Below are 6,808 nucleotides of genomic sequence, written 5' to 3' on the forward strand. Positions count from 1 at the left end.
CACATTTTACTTGTAAAAATTTGGGGAACTGCCACTAAGCCTGCACTCTATGAGCTATGAGGACTCTCGTGCTATGATGTATCTGATTGAGCTTGGTCAAGTGGAGCAATTTTCATTTTGTATTTTTCAGGAAACCACTGAAAGAAGGTAATATTTTAGGAGTATGACGCATCTTTCTTCTTCTTGCTTGTACTTATGATGCAGCATTTTGGATCAACTAAGAGCTTTTCAGGGACTTTCTAGGACAGTCTCTTATCAAGGAATTGTAGTAGCCCAGCCTGTAGGTAGCAGCACTTACAGGTGTGTTGGCAATATTGTGTTGGTTAATAAAAGGAGTCCTGGAGTGTTGTTTGTTGTGTGAGACAATATATCATGGTCAAGTTAACTCTACATTGTCTCACAGTAGCTCTGCAGGACCAAGGTAATGACATCCAGAGCAGCAACTTCAGGGTCTGATGGACTGACTCACAAATATAAGCTTGTATTTATGTTGTGTTTCGTCTGCTAGGTGTAACATAGGAAATTGGTTGGCATTGCTGGCATGTTTGCAATGTTCAGGAGCCACAGTTGTCTATACAGAAAAATCGATCAAATCCACATGAACAAACCCACACGCACACACACACACACACACACACACACACACACACACACACACACACACACACACACACACACACACATTGAACATTATATAACAACCTATTAAACTGTGTGAAAGCTGTGCAGTTGAGCATTGCTACAACAGCTGCAGCTGTCTCAGTTTGCAAGCCATAACAGCAATATTTCAGGATATGAACACCGTGATGGAATATTAATACGAAGGTAAGAAATAAAACTCTGTCACCTTGAGTTATGTCTACGCATCAGACTGTCTGTCTTCGATGTGCTGTAAACATGATTGTCTGACTCAAGCGCGAAATAATTTCAGAACTTATTTTTCTTTAGCCCAGAAGTCACAGTGAAACTTTCTAACAACATAACAAATTAATATATTTGTTTTTTTTAAATACCCACATGAATGACTAACACTTGTATATTCGCTCACTTTGAGCTATTTCCTCGTCTTATATTAACACACTTGTAAACAACAGCCTTCAGGTACCAAATCATTCCGATAATAAATGTCACTCTAAGCGCTCCTTTGTTGAAGATGACGACTCATTTTTCACATACTGCTTTCTCCTCATTAATATTGGTGATCATCACAGAGGCGAAGCCGCTGTTTTCCTTCTCTTGAGCGTTATTCTCATTTCTCAGTGTCGTAGCATCTCCCCTCGCTGACTCCTTTACCATCTTATCTAAGCGGCCTCCTCCAGCCCACAGCCTCCTCCTGGCCGCCTTCCAGGATGCCGATCACTGGATCTGTCTGTCAGCAGAATACAGACTGATTAATGCTTTCACTGCGACCATTAATAAAACTGCAGAGAGGTTGCTCAAATTGAGAGGTACAGCTAGGGCTGCACTGAACCAAATGAGGACATGCAGAGGAGGGAAATGTGGAATTATTTGTGTGTGTTTAGAGTTTGAAAAGTGGTCTCTCTCTCTCTCAGTTGACAATCAATGATTTAGCTTGCTTCAGTGTAAAATGCAAACAGTACTCTCAGTTATTTATGTTAGAGGTAGAGACTGGTGTGCAGCCACAATAATTCAGATTATATTTAATGCCCTTACCTGACTTGTGTGACAGTTGCTGTTCTCGTGCTTTGATCTTGATTTTCTGCACAGCAACAGAATCATTGTGGTGTGGTGATAAAGTGCCGGTGTCTAGGCCACTGGCACCCGCAGTGATCCACAGGCACTCTGCTGGACACACCCTGACTACTCCGCTGGTTTGTCTCATCCATCTCTCCTCCTCTCATAAAGCAACAGATTCCAACACTGCAATCATTTCTTCTGGGAGTCAAGAGAAGAGGATGCACTTCTGTGAAGCATTTCTGACTCATAATGTGGCTCTACTGCTCTGGTGTGCAGTAGGCTACACACAGTTTCGGGTGGGTTTGCATCATGGTGAAAAGTAGGCTAAGTGATAAAACTGGTGTTAATTCTACTTTACTTGTTGATTTTTTGTCTCCTGTGAAATGTCATAGCGTGGCTGTGTACTGCATTACTTGCATTTAACTCTCTTTGAGTCCTGGGCAGACTGCACTCAGACATGTGTTACCTCACTTAACCACATTATAAAAAATAGCCACTGCATTTTTACTAAATTGTGTCCAGACTACTGTTTTGAAGCCTTGAATTTGTCATTGCTTTCTGAAGAGTAGACTGAGAGTTTTTAACTCTTTAACAGTTGTGCTAACTAGCTCAGTTAGCAAGGTATGCACGTTATTGTGTTATGAGACGGGATGCAAATTTGGTTAGCAAAACACAGACTTAAAAAAGAAGTACTTACTGGAGGAATCTGGCTAATTACAGCAAACAAATACTGAATCAGACAAAAAAAAGTGTGCGGTATTAGCTTTACAGCGAACTTAGGTTTCTGTAATCTGAAACCCTGTGTCTTAACCTGACATACATGCACCCACAAATGTGTCTTTCAGCAAAGAGGGGTTTTCACCTGTCTAGCGTGGAATTTATGGTTTAGCAGAGGTAGCAGATTTGCAGTCCGCTGGCATTATGTGGCCGTCCTGGCTACCTGCAAAGAGCTCTGTTGTCAGATGGAGGCAGTGTACAAAGTATGTGGTATAACCAATGTGTAATACACTTTTACATGTTATGTTGGTCCATCAGCTAGCCATGGAGAAGACTGAAGTCATACCCACTCCCCTGTCAGATCCAAAATGTGTATTGCATGCTGACACATTTGTGAGACAATAATTTAAGCCGCGTTCCTGTTTAGTTCTCCAAAAATCTGAACGGCGCACTGCTACATACGGATAATGTATGCGTCTGCACATCTTGGTTGGTTAACTAGTAGGCTGGAATAGGGAAGGGAGTGACAGGTGAGTACACAACAATTTTGAGTTAAAAAAATACAGCATGAAAAGCTTTTTGTTGTTTAACATTCGGTTTCACTTCAGTTCTTTGTATGGTATAACTTAACTCAATAGCATAAAGAGAGTAAGAGTGGCCCAGAGATTTGTTGTACCTTATACTTTGTCCATTGCCTCTATCTGACAACAGAGCGAATGCAACAGGACTGCCAACCGAGTACAAACGTGCCAACCCTGCTGAACCATAAATGCTGGTTCGTGGGGAAATGATCTGCCAGTGGTAGTCCATTGGCAGTCCGTGGGCAGCTTGGGACCGCCTATCTACCTGAAGAAAGCATCTGTTATCAAATGGGGGCAAATATATACTGGCTACTTTTGTTTGTGCTTTTGTTGGTCCATTAGCAAGTTGTGGAGAAAAATGAAGTTCTAACATACAAAGTCTGTGGTTTCTATACTGTTTTAAAAAAAGTAATTTCATGTTTTAATTTTTTTTTCATTCTTTTCTCATTCCTGGTGAATTTAACTTTGGATTCAGTTGATGCACAGTGTCATGCACATCATGCAATGTGCAGCTTTTGGTGATTTTTGGAGGTTGGAGAGCAATATACTTTATTCCTTAGACATTGATTATTTGGCATTCTGGACTAATCCTTTTTACATTAACTTCACTTTTCAAACTTGGAGTTCAGTGGTTGGTTTTAACTGAAGGTTGCTGACAAGTTTGTAAGCCTACAGCAAGAAGGACAAGATCACAAACTGTCTGCTTACTCATTCGTGTGTATTTTATGAAAGACACAATCAGGTTGGATTGCTGTATAGGAATAAAAATTGTTATGCCTGTGCACCATTATTACTATTGTCCCCGAAGAGACTAGATAATCCTCTAAATCCTTGAAAATTACTGTCACTACATAGACCGTGCACTATAAATCCACAGTCTGATATGTCATTCAGTATTTTTATGTGTTTTATTGTTGGACCAAAATTGGTATTACGGGACACAGAAAAATGAGCATTATGCCAGCCCTTCAGTCTTTGGCAACACTGATACATTTTAGCCAGATAAATTATAGTGTTAGTTTCATTTTCTTCGCTGGTGTTGATACACAGCCTTACCCATTGATGCTCAAATAGTTTTGGTCCATATTGCTGGCATCCAGCTGTCATCCAGGAGATAGTGTTGCAATGTAGGTCCCCACGTTTGTGAGTTCAATTCAATTTTCAGTTCAGTTTTATTTATATAATGGCAAATCACAACAACAGTTGCCTCGAGGCACTGTATATTGTAAGGTTAAGGCCCAACAAAAATACAAAGAAAACAGAGAAAACCCATATCACACATCTTATATATGATGGGCAGCACAGTGGCGAGGTGATAAGCACTGTTGCCTCACAGCAAGAAGGTCCTGAGTTTGATTCCACCACCTGGCTGTGGCCTTTCTTCTCCCTGTGCTTGTGTGGGTTCTCTCCACGAACTCCAGCTTCCTCCCACAGGCATGCAGTTAGTGGGGTTAGGTTAACTGGAAAATCTAAATTGCCCATAGGTGTGAATATGAGTGTGAATGGTTGTCTATCTCTCCGTGTTAGCACTGCAACAGGCTGGAGTGCCCATCCAGAGTGTACCCTGCCTCTCACCATATGGTAGCTGGGATAGGCTCCAGCCCCCCTACGACCTTGACAAGGACAGGCGACAAAGAATAGATATATTTATATGATATGACCCACTTTGGCGACAGTGGGAAGGAAAAACTCTCTTTTAACAGGAAGAAACCTCCGGCAGAACCAGGCTCAGGGGCGGCCATCTGGCATGACCGGTTGGGGGTGAGCGGAGGAAGGCAGGACAAAGACACGCTGTGGAAAAGAGCCAGAGATTAAAAATGAATATTGATTAAATGCAGAGTGGTGTATAAACACATAGTGAGTGAAAAAGAAACAGTGCATCATGGGCAGCCCCCGCAACCTAGACCTTTCGCAGCATAACTAAGCAAGGTCACCTGATCCAGCAATAACAATGTGGTTTATCAAAAAGGAAAGTTTTAAGCCTAATCTTAAAAGTAGAAAGGGTTTCTGTCTCCTGAATCCAAACTGGGAGCTGGTTAACAGAAGAGGGGCCTGAAAGCTGAAGGCTATGCATTTCAAACTGTGAGCCTTAGGCAGCTCAAGAGCAGAGCACACATATAGGTAGCTGGGTCGGGTGTGTGGAATAAAGAAAACAGCAACAAGGTGAATGACAACAGAAATCTTCTATTTTCAGCTTTCAACTAAACTCATTTCTTTCTTTCTAACAGTAGGATAGACTTCATTCCTGCTCTCATTTTCTTTAAGGTTTTGGTTTATAGGCTACTGTCAAAACAGGACAAATCACTGCTGAAGGGACTGAAAGCCTCACAACACACCTGTTACATGGAAAGGAGCCCTTTTTTACAGTAGTCCTTTTACATGGAGTGATACGTTTACAGAGGTGTTACTTAGAACAATAATTATGACGTCCTCATTGACCTTTACTCATGTCAATTACTTCATCAAAACAGTTGCTCTAAAAAAAGGTCTTTTAATTCTTATTTCCACTCAGTTTTTATGAGGTAAACAATGTGTTTTTATCTTCACTTTCAACAAATGGCCATCCAACAGTTAAACCTTTGCTCATATCCATAAAGATCACTACTGCTCTCCTTTAAAACCATTTGAACGTTTTGTAATCTATTGTCAATGGAGATGTATGAGCTTAAGTTTGTTAGAGTCGCCCGAAAGCTTATATACTGAATAACTATTCCTTATGTACACGTCATAATGCAAGTATATTGTAATGCATATAGCTTTTATGTGTCATTTAGAATTATATACAGACAGTGGTGGAAATAATTATTTCATCCCTGGTGAATTTCTAAGTTTTCTCGCTTACAAGAAATGTCTTTATTTTTATGCTAGTTTCATTTTAATGGAGAGAGTGACAGAATGTCAACCAAAAATCCAGAACCCCCCCACACATTATATAAAAGTTAGAAATTGATCTGCATGCCATCGAGTGAGATAAGTACTTGGTGGAGAAGTCCTTGCTGCCAAGCACTAAAGCAGGGGTCTCCAACTCCAGGCCTCGAGGGCCGGTGTCCTGCAGGTTTTAGATCTCACCCTGGGTCTACACACCTGAATCAAATGATTATTTCATCACCAGGCCTCTGGAGAACTTCGAGACAGGTTGAGGAGGTAATTTAGCCATTGAAATCAGCTGTGTTGGATCAAGGACACATCTAAAAACTGCAGGACACCGGCCCTGAGGCCTGGAGTTCCCCACCCCTGGCATAATGTTTTAATCCACAGGTGTCAAACTCCAGGCCTCGAGGGACTGTGAGGATTGAATTCTTTGGGTCACAGCCAGGATTACTCTTCCTCCAAACATGGCAGGTCGAGTTAATGTCAAAGAGGTTGATTCTGGTGTCATCTGACCACATCACTTTCTCCCAAGCCTTCTCTGAATCTTTTAGATGATCGATGGCAAAGTTAAGACAGGCTGATTCACAACTTTTCTCATGATCCTCCTGAACCCATGAGGCAAGATTTTGCATTTCTAGACCAACGACAACTGTTGGTTATTTTATATTTCTTCCATTTTCAAATAGTCATCGCATTCTCACCAAGCTTCTCCCATTCCAGCCTTGTACAGGTCTACAATCTTACCCCTGACATTCTTGACAGCTCTTTGGTGGTGGAGAGGTCAGAATGAGTTGATTCTGTGGATAGGTACGCTTTACACATAATGGGCTGAGATTGGGAATATCTCTAATTGAGTGACTGATTTATTCTGTGTGCAACATGGGTACACTCCAGTGCTCAAGTAAAATAGAAAAGTGCTATATTGGAACCATTTTTTTTTT

This window comes from Pelmatolapia mariae, linkage group LG16_19 (genome assembly GCF_036321145.2).
Source record: "Pelmatolapia mariae isolate MD_Pm_ZW linkage group LG16_19, Pm_UMD_F_2, whole genome shotgun sequence".
NCBI classification, from domain to species: domain Eukaryota; kingdom Metazoa; phylum Chordata; class Actinopteri; order Cichliformes; family Cichlidae; genus Pelmatolapia; species Pelmatolapia mariae.